This window comes from Macaca nemestrina, chromosome 1, assembly GCF_043159975.1.
Source record: "Macaca nemestrina isolate mMacNem1 chromosome 1, mMacNem.hap1, whole genome shotgun sequence".
Classification (NCBI taxonomy): Eukaryota; Metazoa; Chordata; class Mammalia; order Primates; family Cercopithecidae; genus Macaca; species Macaca nemestrina.
Window position 1 is genome coordinate 44,033,379 of NC_092125.1, and position 14,281 is coordinate 44,047,659.

Here is a 14,281-nt window from a genome sequence, read left to right on the forward strand (position 1 = left end):
TCCTCTCATATTTTTAATACACAGTTAAAGTTTATGCTTCATGGCACAGTCCAATGCAGGGAAGGGGAGAGGGGAGTCTCTGGTTGAGGGTCATTCATGGATCCAGACTTCTCCCATGAAGGGGCTCTGCCGTTATCTAGGGCACTTGAGTCCTCCACTTTGTCCAAAGTAAAAGGGGTGTACCTCACTTCTGCCCATAATCCATTACACAATCATGTACTCCCCCCACCCCCTGCCCCTGCAATTATATAGAACGCTGGTAAATGCAATCCAACTGTGTGCCCAGGACAAAGAGAACGCAAGTTTTCTCTTCCTCAATTTCCATGCTAAAACTTAAACTAACAGATGCTACATTTTAAATTTATTTCAGTGATGTTTCTGTGACAGTTGTTTCCTTACTCTTTCCTCCCCAGCTTTGTTTGTAGGCTATCATTTGGATATTGATTGGAGATTGTCATATTTTTTACAGTCATATCATTAATATTTTTAATTTACTTGCTGTCTTAGTCAATTTGAGATGTTATAACAAAGTACTGTAGATTGGGTGGCATATAAACAAAAGAAATTTATTTCTCACAGCTCTGGAAGCTGGAAGTTTCCAATGAGGGTGCCAGTATAGTTGGCTTCTGGTGAGGGACCTCTTCCAAGCTGCAGACTTCTGACTTCTTTTTGTATCTTTAGATGGTGGGAGCAGGGGTTGAGAAATCTCTGGGGTCTCTTTTCCATTCGTGGGCACACTAATCCCATTCATAAGAGCGCCACCATCACAACCTAAATTACCTCCAAAGGCCCCAGCTCCCAATACCATTATACTGGGAGTTAGGATTTCAACATATGAATTTGGAGGGGGAACATGAACATTCAATCCATTATATTTGCTTTCTTAAAAACCACTGTTGGTACAAGTTTTATATGACAGACAAGAAGATGAGTAGTATTTATAAAACCTATTTGAACATATCTCCTATGTCTATTTTATTTCCTCCCAGAGAAGTTATTTTATTGAAGCATTTGAATTACACATTACTTTATAGAACAATTATGTGACTCAAGAGACTCTTGTTAGATCTAAGCCATAAATAGAGTTTTAAACTTCATAGTGGTCAATATGAAAAGTTAAGTGTTATTTTATCGTATATACAGCCTAATTACTTATCATTATAATCGTCATAAGATATTTGGGTCAGCTATGGAGAATGGAGGAGAGAACCAGTGTGTTAGCAGGAGTTAATGAAAAACAACAAAAATCCCCTTCGTACTTTTTCAGAAATTGTCACAAAAGTTTAAAAACATAAAAATGCTGTATTTACAGATTATAATTTTTGTGAAAAAGACATTGAAGGTGCTCAGCTTTATTCACATCAAGGTTTGATCTGGGGGTTGGATGGGTAGAGGGGCAAGTAGAATCTAGTAAAGATTGAGATTCTGTGGCAAAATTTTATGATATACCAGTGAACTGTTGTGATTCCAACCTAGATCTTTCCTTCTCTACCATTTTCTACGACAGAATGCCATAGTCTTCCATGTGATAATCTGCTAAGTCTCTGAAGACAGTCATTTTACCATGAAATTTGATGGCACACCAAATAACTCTTAAACTCATGTAATTAAAAGAATACCAATAATAAAAGCTAACTTTTGCTGAGTATACATTATGTAGCTAGTATTGTTCTAAGTGCTTTAGATGCATTAACCTGTGTGGATCATTACAACATCCTTCCACAATAGGTATTCTTGGCACAGAGTGGTTACATAATTTACCTAGGTTCACATAGCTAGTGATTGACAGAGCCTACACTTGAATTACTTTGTTATATGATTTTCCAGATAATAGTCATATCCACAGGAGAATTTTTCAACAGCTTTCAAAGTTTATGATAGTCCACCAATTAGATTATGAATTCACATTTTCCCATTAGTTCAAAGTATACCAAAATGCCTTTTTAAAGCTTGTGTGGAACAAGACAAATGCCTCATCATGTGTTATTCTATTGATTTTTACTAAATATGCTGAAATATTAGGTATCATACAGTATGTTTAAATTTATAAACAGTTCTATTGTATCTGGATTTGCCTCCAAACTTTATATTCCTGTGCCCTATTTTATGATTATATAAGTAATAGTCTAGTAGTCAGGAAACTTACTCACATCTACTAAATCTCTGCTTAATGTTGAATTGGTCCAAAGCAAGACATGACTCCCTTCCCCAGAGTTTAAAATCAAGATGTGAAGCCTAGCTTAGGCTTCATGATAAAGGTTGAAGTCATAATAAAGGTTGATGCAGTTGCAGTTATGAGTTTCCACGTTATTTATTTATTTATTTATTTATTTATTTATTTGAGACAGATTTTCACTGTTGATGCCCAAGCTGGAGTGCAATGGCACGATCTCTGCTCACCGCAACCTCCACCTCCTGGGTTCAAGCGATTCTCTTGCCTCATCCTCTCAAGTAGCTGAGATTACAGGGATGCACCACCATGCCTGGCTAATTTTGTATTTTTAGTAGAGACGGGGTTTCTCCATGTTGGTCAGGCTGGTCTCGAACTCCCAACCTCAGGCGATCTGCCCGCCTCGGCCTCCCAAAGTGCTAGGATTACAGGCGTGAGCCACTGCGCCCGGCTCCCATGTTATTTTTTAAAATATATTTTTCTCATCCTTAATTGGACAATTTTTTTTAATATCTAAAAAATAAAATCAAGGAAAAGTATTAAAAAATTCAGATTATATATGAGAAAAAATAGCCCCCAGTCCTGAGCTGGGGCAGAAGTTTGAGAACTGATGTGATTAGCCAGCGGTTCCTCCTGAGCTGGAAGGGTGGCCCTTGCAGGGTGTCTGATTGAACGTCCTGTAGATGCCATGCCACCTGGTCAGGCCTCGTTGTGTGCTCACTTCCTTGTCCTGGACCCTTTGGTCCCATTTCTATCCTGAGGTAACTGCCAGATTTAACATTTCCATTCACGACTGTTACTCCTGGACTATAAAAGGGGCGGGGTTGTCCCCTTTACTCCAACCTGCCACCCTGGGGAGGAATTGCCTTCCTATATCCAAGTCTCCAAGTGCTGATTCCTTCTTTCCTTCCTTAATCCTCCCTCACTGATCTTTCCTTTTTCTTAGGTTCTGCAATTCCCTGTTGATACTTTCTCTCTAAAGCTAAGAGTTCTGGAATTGGCTGCTTTTAGGCAAAATATACATTTCTACAGATATTTTTCTGAGATTCCTCTTGGGATTCCCCCATATAATTTCCATACTCCCACTGTCTTTGGTTTTAGTAGGATTTGGCCAATAACCCCATATAGGCTGGTCAATCCGTCAGACTCCTAGGGTGAGCCCATCAGGTTGTTACAGCACGGTCAGCAACAGCTGCAAATAATTAGCACTCACAACTTCTATAAAGAAATCTTCCGAAGGAGGGAATGGGTTGGTGGGTTGCCAATGGCAGGAAGCCGGGACCAGCCATTAGGTCACTCTATTAGTTTTTGATTCATAGGTTTGCTTCCTGTAAGAGGCTTGAAAAAAATCAGAGTTGAGCCTAACTTTCCTTGATGTAATAAAGCAGAAAAGAGATGCCCAGGTGAAATTCTAGCGGCAAAGGGAGGAGTGTGGCTCAAGTCAGAAGATAGAAATTGACCTATTACTCAAAAGTTGTTGTGCGTTGTTGACTAATTTCCCATCAGTGAGTCACTCTGGCCATTAGATGTTATTCCAGTTTATAACAGCGCATCACTTATAAGAATCACCATCAAGGAAGGAAGAACTGGCTATAATCCATGAACAACAAATAGCCATCCTCATCTTTTTTTCCCCTTGAAAACAGCTTTCCTATATTTTAAAACTTTCGCTTGCTGTTAGAATTGTTTTCTTTATATGATGCCTAAGTATTGTTTTATTCAATGATAAAGCAAAATATAAGCAAAAAAACCAAACTGCTATCTCTCCCATCATTAGATACCTCAACCCAGGATTCTAGAACTGCCTCATGGAACAGACAAAGAATCAGCCCAGACAGACTGCACCGGACAGAGGCCCTGAAGAGATGGCAGGGATCTGCCCCATAGGCCTCTGTGTCAGTTTCCCAGTCAGAGATGTTCTGTCAACTATCAAACATTTCGATTACCTCCAATTATTCCTTAATTTTTAGGGACATTTATACTTTCAGCCCATAACCTCCTTGTGACTGGCAGCCTCTGAAAGCAGCTCTGACAATATTCCTCTTACTATATTTTACACGTTGCATGTAATGTCATTGTTTAGTATCCTTAGCAACAAAGGATTAGAGTAGTTTCTAGTTTTGCCCAGTGTCAGTCATGACCCAATATGTATATAGCAAAAGAATCTTCTTTTTAATTTCTACAACCACCATAACAAATCCATTGAAATCAAAAGCTTTTGTAAATGTATAGGATTTACTAAAGATTGTATCAGGAACAGGGAAAGGAGTTATATTTCACACCACACAGCACGTATCTTAATAAATCTCCATTGCTGTTTACCTAAATTCCGCCTTCAGCCTTTACCATCATTCTATCCAAGATCCCTTCCTCCCTCTCTCCCCTTTTCTTCCAGCCCACAACTTCCTCCCTCTGCTTCCTCCAACCTTTCTTTATTGTGCAGAATCTCTGGGTGCTGGCCAGCTTCTATTTAGCTGAGAGATTATTAAAATCTTGTTTCACTAAAATCAGTCTTTCTTCTGGAAGGCACGAGGAGGGCAAAATGAATTGTTGCTCTCAAAGATATAACATTTTATCCAGATAATTACATTGCATAATATATAGTTTCTTTACTTTCCTGTGTTAAACTAATTTTTTAGATCCAAAAGCAGAACCACAAAGTAGTTCAATTTCCACAAAACCTTATACAATCCCAATTATAGTCTTACCAGCATTGATATAAATGACTCTACTTTTTTCCCTTCTGACATTCCTGCCTCCTCTACCAGGTATAAGATAGATGGTTTTGTGTAAGCTGTGTCATCTATTTACATCAGGACTTATTTTTTTTGGCCTTTCCTTTATCTTCTCCTTAAGGCCTTCACATTCCTCTTCTGCAAGAAGCATGGAAGAGATAAAGGGTGTTGGGAAATAAATTAGTTTTTGGCTACTCTCCTCAACTTTCACCTCCTGTGTTCTTCTGATATGATAAGCACATTCATATCTATAGCAATGTGCTTTAAGATTAAAAAACCAGAGGGCCGGGCGCGGTGGCTCAAGCCTGCAATCCCAGCACGTTGGGAGGCCGATATGGGTGAATCACGAGGTATCCTGACCATCCTGGATAACACAGTGAAACCCCGTCTCTACTAAAAATACAAAAAATTAGCCAGGCGTGGTGGTGGACACCTGTAGTCCCAGCTACTCGGGAGGCTGAGGCAGGAGAATGGCGTGAACCCGGGAGGCAGAGCTTGGGGTGAGCCGAGATCGCTCCACAGAACTCCAGCCTGGGCGATAGAGCGAGACTCTGTCTCAAAAACAAAACAAAACAAAACAAAATAAACAAAAACAGAAAAAAGGATCAAAGTAAAGAGCAGTTCCTGTTTTCAGTGCTTTGGAGGACTGATACTTTTCTGAGTTCTGAGAAGTCATTTGTTTCCCAGCACTGTTTCTTACCTTACTGGGTTTTTCAGCCTACACAGGCCACATCCATCAGTTCAGTCTCATGCCTATTAACGCACGCTGTTGGGAAGAAGAAACAGTATGTGTCTCTAAGCACCAACTTCATTTTTAGGAGAAAAAAAAATTTTAATGACAATCCTACAGTTTCATTAAATTCAATCTGATATTTTATCAAACACTTATGTGCCAAGTCCTCTGCTAGGTGCTGGGGATACAACATATTCTTGCCTTTGATGAATTTACAATCTAAACTGCAAGATAATTTGTTGATATTTATTAAGAATTATGAAGATGTTCCCACTCCTAAGATTTTATTTTAAAGGTAAAATTCAATACAAGCCGCATGAAAAAGGGAATTTATTGAAGCGTTAGTCATTAGCAAAAACCTAGAAACAACTTGTATGGAGGTCAATAATAGAATGATAGTTAAGTAAAGATCAAAATACTATAGCATCATTTAGAATAATAATTGTGAAGATAAAACAGAAAGATTGACTCTAATGACCTACACTACTGCTATTTGCAAAATTCAATTTTACTATGAAGGTATTCTCATTTTTATACCTCATTCGTTAATATATCTCATTTTTTGTGGTTAGAAAAATTTAGGACAAATATTCCCTAAGAAGTATAATATATAGGGTCAAAGAGTTTGAAGAAATTGGGGCAAGGAGAGACTATTTTTTTTTAAGTAAACCAGAATTATACATTGATCACTGAACAAGGAGAGTCCATAATATACCATGAACAGATTTGGGAGAATAGTTAATTATAGGCTGCATGGAAGTAAAAGTTTTCTTTGGGACACAAAGTTTATGTAGCTGGAATTCAGGCTATTTCTATGACTGCTTCTTCCAACCTCCAAAAATGCAAAAAAAGCACAAGTTACCTGTATATTTTCTATGTATGCTTCTCATTATCTTTAATGGAAGAGAAAAAGCTAAATGTACATTTTTATTACAAAAAAGCTAGAAATGTCTTATAACAGAGAATTTGCTCAATAAAATTAAATTATGGTATCTCAAGTGCATGGAGTTTCTGCAATAATTATGACACTTATGAAGAAAACAAACATGTTGGCTAATTGAATAGTAAGTTGATAGTAAACAATAAAAAATATGAATTCTTGATTTTGAATATGTTTATGCAATTTTAATTGCATAAGGACTAATTTAATTGCATAAGGACTAATTAATTACATAAGGACTAAATCTGGAAGAGAATAGGTAAGAATGTAAATACTATGTTAGGATGGTAAAATTATAGGTGAGTGTTTTTCTTGTATTAAAATATTTTTATAATTAAATACAAAAGAAAATTAGAGGCTTAGAGTTACTTGCCATATTCTACTGAATTCGTCATAATAACAGGCCACCTATGAAGGAGGAAGACTTTTTAAGGAGGAAGACATCTTTTAAACTGAGAATAAATTTAAGTCTCCAAAGCTTCTTTGGATCCTTATAGTAATTTGGTGTTGGAACTTGCAATATAATATTAAAAGGAATCTACTGCATAATTTTTGGACACATGTAGGCTGGGATCCTACTGCTGTCATTTTCACAGAAAAAGCTACTGAAATTTTGATGCTCAGTTTCTTATTTGTAATATGAGGACAATAACAAAAGCTACCTCACTGTTTTTTCTTATTTTTATTTTGTTTATGTTTGTTTCACTTTAATCAGAATAAATGTCTGGTACCTAGCTGATACTTAATAAATATTGATGGTTTGTGGAGGAGTTGTCTAAAGCCTAGTATAGGACTCCTCAAGGCATTGCTGTGACCCTGAGTTTGCCTCTGTGAAGGACATAGCTTTCTACTATATTACTTTAAGGAGGACTTGGAGGAACAAAGGGTCTGGTCTCTATCAGTGCCCCTCTCGTGAATATTTTCTTTGCACAAACAGCAGAGTACAAATAAGAGGATAAATAGGTAACCATTTGTTCCGTGTCTGCTCTCCATCCCTTCAAAAATCTTGAGGGTCTAAGTGACACATACAACGAACCCACGTGTTTGTCAATACCAAGGCCCTTTTCCCCAGTCCAAGGCACAGGCAGAGCAAGTGCTAATATTAGCAGTGACATTTATTCATTAATTTATTCAGGAACATTTACTGAGCCACCAGAGATATAGAGATCCTCTGGGGTCTTGTTTCATAAGCAATCAACCAAAAGAAAGGAGGAAATGTTGAATTTTAATCTTCTGATTGAGTTTTCTGTATCAAGCTTAACATAAGCTCCATAGAGACAATTGTTGCAAATGTCCTGCTTCTTAATCCTTTTGACAGAAATTAGCTGCCATCAGGGGGAAAGGGATTTTAAAAGGATTATTATGCAATACTATACAATCAGCCAATACTGCATTATACTCAATATCTTTAAAGAGCCTGGTGTTCCTGCTTTGGAATGACTCAATGAAATGTCTTCTACAGTGTCTCTGGGGAGACTTCCCTCTTATCCTACCTATCTATGGGTCCTTCAGCCACACCCAGGCTCTGCTCCCACTCTCTGAATTTCCCAATTCTGAAGTATTTGTCACACTGAGTTATAGCACCCCAATTCACTTTCACTCCCTCATGTTGGAAATTACTCATGTTGTTGGCTACTGGAAAATAAGTCAGTAATGTTCCTGTCTGAGCTGTCACATAGTATGCTTCCTTGACATCTGGAACCCAAGTGATGGGGACTTGAATGATCACAATACTGGATTAGAAAACAGATATGTGATGGCAAAGTGGCCGTTAGAAGAAAGACAGTAAACCTAAGTTTATCATGTATGAGAAGAAACCATGCTAGCTGTGAAAAAGCTACAAAATGTAATCATTCTGAAACCTTAAGAAGCTTACAGCATAGTGAGAAAGATAGATATTGATAAGAGTGAGATGCTGTTTTAGAGATGCAAACAGTTATGTAGGAGCACAAAGAAGGAAATTACTAACCATGGATATTATAGCACATGGGTCATTGAGTTGGTTAAAATCATGGGCTTTGGAGTCAGACAAAGCTTGGGTTAAGATACTAACTTACCATTTGTTGGCTTTTCAGCTTTTTAATCTTGAGAAAATTACTTTTCTATGCCTCAGATAATCTCAAATGTCAAATAGCTTGAATAATAATAACTATTATGTCATAAGATTACTGTGAGGCTCAGCCGGGCACAGTGGCTCATGCCCGTAGGAACGTGGATCACTATCTCAACATAGTGAAACCCCATCTCTACTAAAAATACAAAAATTAGCTGGGCGTGGTGGTGCGTGGCTGTAGTCCCAGCTGCTCTGGAGGCTGAGGCAGGAGAATTGCTTGAACCCGGGAGGCGGAGGTTGCAGTGAGCCAAGATCACACCACTGTACTCCACCCTGGTGACAGAGTGAGACTCCGTCTCAAAAAAAAAAAAAAAAAAAAAAAAAAATTACTGTAAGATCCAATAAAGTCATACATTTATGCCATGTAACAAAATAAACACTCAACACATGTTTTCTATTATTATTAGGTTACTAAAATGGCCCGTTAGTAAAAGGCTATACTAGAATGATTATAAGGTTACTTTTTATCTCCCAAAGCTCTGTTTTGGAGGAAGAAAAAGCCATATTATCAGGAACTAAAGAACAAGGAGGTAAGAAGAATGAAAAACTGTAGCTATATTATTTTTTCCCTTATTGTCACCTTTGGCTACTGTCCCAGTTATTAGCTGTGGGAGCCTTCAGACTCCAGATTATATGTCATTCATCTGCGAAGAATTCCTTGGGTAGAGTTGGCACTTCCTCATCTATGTTTCCATAAGAGTTTGTGTGCAGCTTTAGCATGATAATCAGCCATAACAGTAACACTTATAATTTATTCTGTATATGTCACTAATGTTCAGTATAATTCTCTGATTTTTTTATGCATCTCGACAATGCCAACTCATTGGGATTATTGCTCCCACTTTCCAGATGAGGAGACTGAGGCCTAGATAAGTCAAGATAATTGCATGAAGCCACCAGGTAGACAATTTTGTAGTGGAGATTTGAATAATGTTCTCATCCATTCCAAAGCCCAGCTCTATGCTCACCACCCTGCCTACTCCTTTCACGTGATATTTGAACTATTTGTTTGTTTCTGGCTACCTGAATAGTCCAAGAAATGCTAGGGACCAGGGATTCTCTTTTGCACACATATGTATCTCTAGAAATTGATACTAGGTTTGGTGTGTAGTGACCACTATTTGATCATTTCCCCTCAATAGAATGAACAAATTGGATGAACTTTTATTCTTAGAAAATTCAGTAGAGAAAATTCTTTATTCGTACACATTTAAGTTTATGCATTAAAATGGCCTCAGTATGAATCTGGATATAAGATCGTTGATCTTATATCAATCTTGCTGAATTCACTCAGTAGTTTTTACAGCTTTTAGATTCTTTAGGATTTTAAAGCTACATACACAATTATGTCATCTGCAAATAAGGATAGTTTACCTCTGCCTCTCCAATGCCAATAGTTTATTACTGATAGGTCATTTAGCTCATTCTTTTTTATTGTCGTAGAGAATTCAAATCAAATTTTGGAATATAATTCCTATAAATATTTAGAAATTTCCTATGATCTCTGTGTTAGGATAGTGTCTAAAAAGACCTAAAGTGAGTGTTGTTCAAATAAAATAGAAATGTATTTCTTTTCCTGAAACTTTCTGACTAGTGCAGAGAGTGAGACAGCATCTGGATTCCACCAAGAATACTATTCCCTAGGCTGCTAGCCTTGTCTGCATAATCAAAGCTTGTCTCTGATGCCCCCTTTCCATTCTGCAAGAAGCAGGAAAAAGAGAAAGTCCAGATCAAGCAGTTTCCTGTTAGAAAAATAAGTGCAAGTTGCCCATATTACTTCTGTCCCTATTTTACCAGAGAGACCACAGTTGTACGGTCACAACTACCTGAAGGAGAAGGTGGGAAATGTAATCTCTAGCTGGGCAACTAGAAAAAGTTAGAAAAGATTGGGATCAATGATCAGACTGCCACAATCTCAAAAGTGAATCTAATAATACTTTCACTGATCTAATAGTGATACTTTTGAGCAAACCTGCAAAAAAAAAAAAAAAAAAAAAAAAAGCCACGTCACTTTCTAATATGTGAAAATGCCTGAACAGAATGGGCAGGAATAGTCCCAAAGTCCTACACTCTGGTTCATGTGAGAGGCGGGGAGTTATTTCGTATCTAGAGCACACTAACTTAGCATTGTGAGCAACATTAGGGCAATAAAGAACAAGCTCACATCTGTGGTTTTCCCCTGGCATGCTTCAGTTTTTCCTAGGCTGCTGCTGGAAGGAAATGAAACACATCAAAGATGTGGAAAGGTGGAGGGATGCCACTAGGTGTAGACACTCTGGCTACAGGGCGAAGTGACAGCTAATGGGCAGGCATGGAGACGAAGTATAAAGGCACCACAGTCCAGGGTAATCTAGCACAGGAAAAATACCCCTGAACTTGCTTTAGTGTTCTCTAAGGTATCACTGTGCTGCTGCCAAGCATAAAACTGATGCTTATGAGGTTGAACCCTGTGAAAATCATCCCTAGAAGAGGTCTCTAGGATTTAACATTGTGTATGTCTTTTCCATGTCTCTTTACTTTCCTCATTTCCCACGCATCAAAAACCAATTCTGGAATAGCTTTTATCCAATTAAATGAGATTTAAATGAACATTAAGAAAATACCTTTAAGAGAAGGGAAATCTTAAAAGAGGAACCTATAAACGAATGGGATGATTGCAGTGTGATCAACAAGGAAGGTTAAATGGATCAATATTCACTAATGGAGTATTTAGTACAGTTTATAAAAATATATTAATAGGCTGGGCGCGGTGGCTCACACCTGTAATCCCAGCTACTCGGGAGGCTGAGGCAGCAGAATTGCTTGAACCCGGGAGGCAGATTGCAATGAGCCCAGATCGTACCACTGCATTCCAGCCTGGGTGACAAGAATGAAACTCCATCTCAAAAAAAAAAAAAAAAAAAAAAAAAGTGATATTAATCAATTCAAGAATTTTATTTGCCATCACTATTATAAGATCAATTCAAAGAAGGAAAATGATAGTGCATACAGTTCAAAAGGCAATGATTAGAAAACAATTTATATCTTATTTAAAAATATGTATCTATGTGTATATTTGTATCTGATTTGGGCATTCCCAATATTCCAAATAAATAATAAAGTAACACTGTAGAGGTCTTACTTGGAAAAGCTTGTAGCTGACCCACTCTTGGCCTCAGTAGAGCTAAGAATTCACAGAATTCTGTTTAATGTTCAACTCCATATATGATCTTTTGTGTATCTATTGTATATTGATTTCAAGTAGCAAAAGGCATCTATAACCAGCTTCAGCTCCAAAAGGGAAACTTGCCATAAAGATGCAGAGCAAGAAGTTGGGTCTAAAAAACAGAGTAACTGAGACTTAGAAAGTTATCAGAAATTTCTCTCCGCGTGGTTGCTTCATTTATATGGAACGACTTTCTCTAATCCTTTAGACCATGGGCAGAAATGTACACATTATTGGTCTACATAGACCGACAAATTTGTAATCTCTGAACTATAATTTCAGTTTTCCAGGAGAAGAAATCATATTGGCTCAGGTTGTTCAAGTTCCGACTCCTAATCCTATTGGCTGTGGCTGATGTGGGAAGGTAACATATAACCAGAGCTAAAAGGAGAATACCCTGATAGAAAGGGAAGTAGTTTCCAGAAAAGGGGGATTATTTAGAGATGAGCAGGTGTCCTCTAAGTTGTCTTTATATGTTTAGTCCTGTGAAATAAGCACTGTGGAAAGAAAATAGATGCTTATAATTCCTAGTCTTAAAAAAGTCACAATCTCACAAACCTATGTATACATGTGGAGTAAAGGAGTAAAATGTAGTATAATGATTACAAACTAAGTGATGGTTTTGATCAAAAGGGAGCTGGATATAGTGCAAACATGATGGAACTTAAAATGCAAAGACATGGGTTCAAGTCTTTGTTCTGGCCTCTAGTCTTTATAGATCCTTGGATGGGTCACACATTCTTCATTTGTGGGTCTTCATCTTCTTATTTGTAAATGTGGATGATTATATTTAACTTTAAGGCATTTTGTGAAAATTAACTGCAGCACCTACTAAATGAATAGTAGACAGCAGGATCCAGCCTTCAACCATGTGGTTCACTGAACATGTTTTCTTTCCTTTTCTTTTTTTTTTTTCTTTTTCTTTTTTTTTCTTTTTTTTTTTGAGACTGAGTTTTGCTCTTGTCGCCCAAACTGGAGTGCAATGGCGTGATCTCAGCTCACTGCAACCTCCACCTCCTAGGTTCAAGTGATGCTCCTGCCTCAGCCTCCCGAGTAGCTGGGATTACAGGTGCCCACCACCACACCCGGCTAATTTTTTGTATTTTTAGTAGAGAGGGCGTTTCACCTTGTTGGCCAGGCTGGTCTCAAACTCCTGACCTCAGGTGATCCACCCACCTCCACCTCCCAAAGTGCTGGGATTGCAGGAGTGAGCCACTGCACCCGGCCTGACCATGTTTTAAACATATAAACTTGGTGAAACAACTGGGCTGTTTGTTGGCAATAGACTAAGATATATGTGTTGGTTGTCCTTAGGGAAATCATAGTCTGTTGGGGGTATGAGACAGATGAACAGATGCTTTCAGTAAAATGTAGTACAGTTGTTGACTATAATTCTAGATGTGATTTGAATTTGATCTGGAAAGGTTTCAGGGAGGTGCTAGGACATGAGAGAGGCCTTATGTTGGTGGGTAAGATTTTACACCGATACATTCCATATGAAAATGGGGGAAAGCCTTGGGCTGAGCTGACTTAGCTGTGCAATGGTGATGGTTCACATTTTCATCGTGGAAAGGAAGCAAAATTAGTAATTTAAAAGACCTTTTCCAAGCATGCTTATCTTAAAGGAGGGATCTAAGGAAAATATCAATATGGTTTTAAAGCAGGTTTTTAAGATGATAAAGGAAGCTAGAAAATCCAGTGTCAATAATCCACCTGCAGGTAACTGAGAGCATGTTTTCTGTGCTCAGAGAAAATGAAACTACTCAAGAAATGCACATTTGATATAATGGTATAAGTATATAAAATGTATACCACAAGCTAACACTAGGTAAATGTCAAAGCCAACTTTGCTAGATTTAACTGGAAAACGGAAGAAAGAAAGAAGTGATACCAGTATGTGAATGTTTTACAGTTGCTGCTTCAATATATTAGTCGAAGCCTGCCAGAGCTATTTACCATCTCAGGACAATTTGTTCACTTCACTTAGAAATTAGAAATGTGCTCTGGCCAATAAATCTAAATTTATTTTGTAGTAGTCATTTTGCTTAATGGAAGTGTTTTCCAGATGTTGCCTAAGTCTAGTCGTCTGGGCCCTCTTCCAATAAATGAGGAAAGTTTGATTTCATAGGTTGTCACTGTTGATTTTGTCTAACCTTTGGACTAATTGGTTCATCCCACTATATTTGCACTGATATATAAGACTTCCAGGACATGGGATAAACTCATCTATCCTTTACGGGTAAGTGTCAAAGTTAACTTGCTTCATGGAATTAAATGTGTTTTCATTAGAGGTATTTGAAAAAAATATATAAGGATAGTAGTTGGAAATTTTTGAAAAGGATTATATTTATGCAATACACCTGTTGGAAGTCTCTGAATTTATAT

General features: G+C 37.7%; 1 protein-coding gene across 5 annotated transcripts in view; it reads left to right on the forward strand.

Annotated features, from left to right (window-relative positions):
- LOC105484599 (proteoglycan 4) overlaps positions 1 to 14,281 on the forward strand; it is a 45,743-nt gene that overhangs the window by 14,320 nt on the left and 17,142 nt on the right. The window contains exon 1 of one of the 5 annotated variants that reach the window (XM_011746412.3): positions 14,057 to 14,135. The exons of the other annotated variants lie outside the window; for them this stretch is intronic. The gene's annotated coding sequence lies outside the window, so the exon portion shown is untranslated. Of the gene's footprint in view, positions 1 to 14,056; positions 14,136 to 14,281 lie in introns of those variants that run through there. 5 annotated transcript variants of the gene reach the window in all.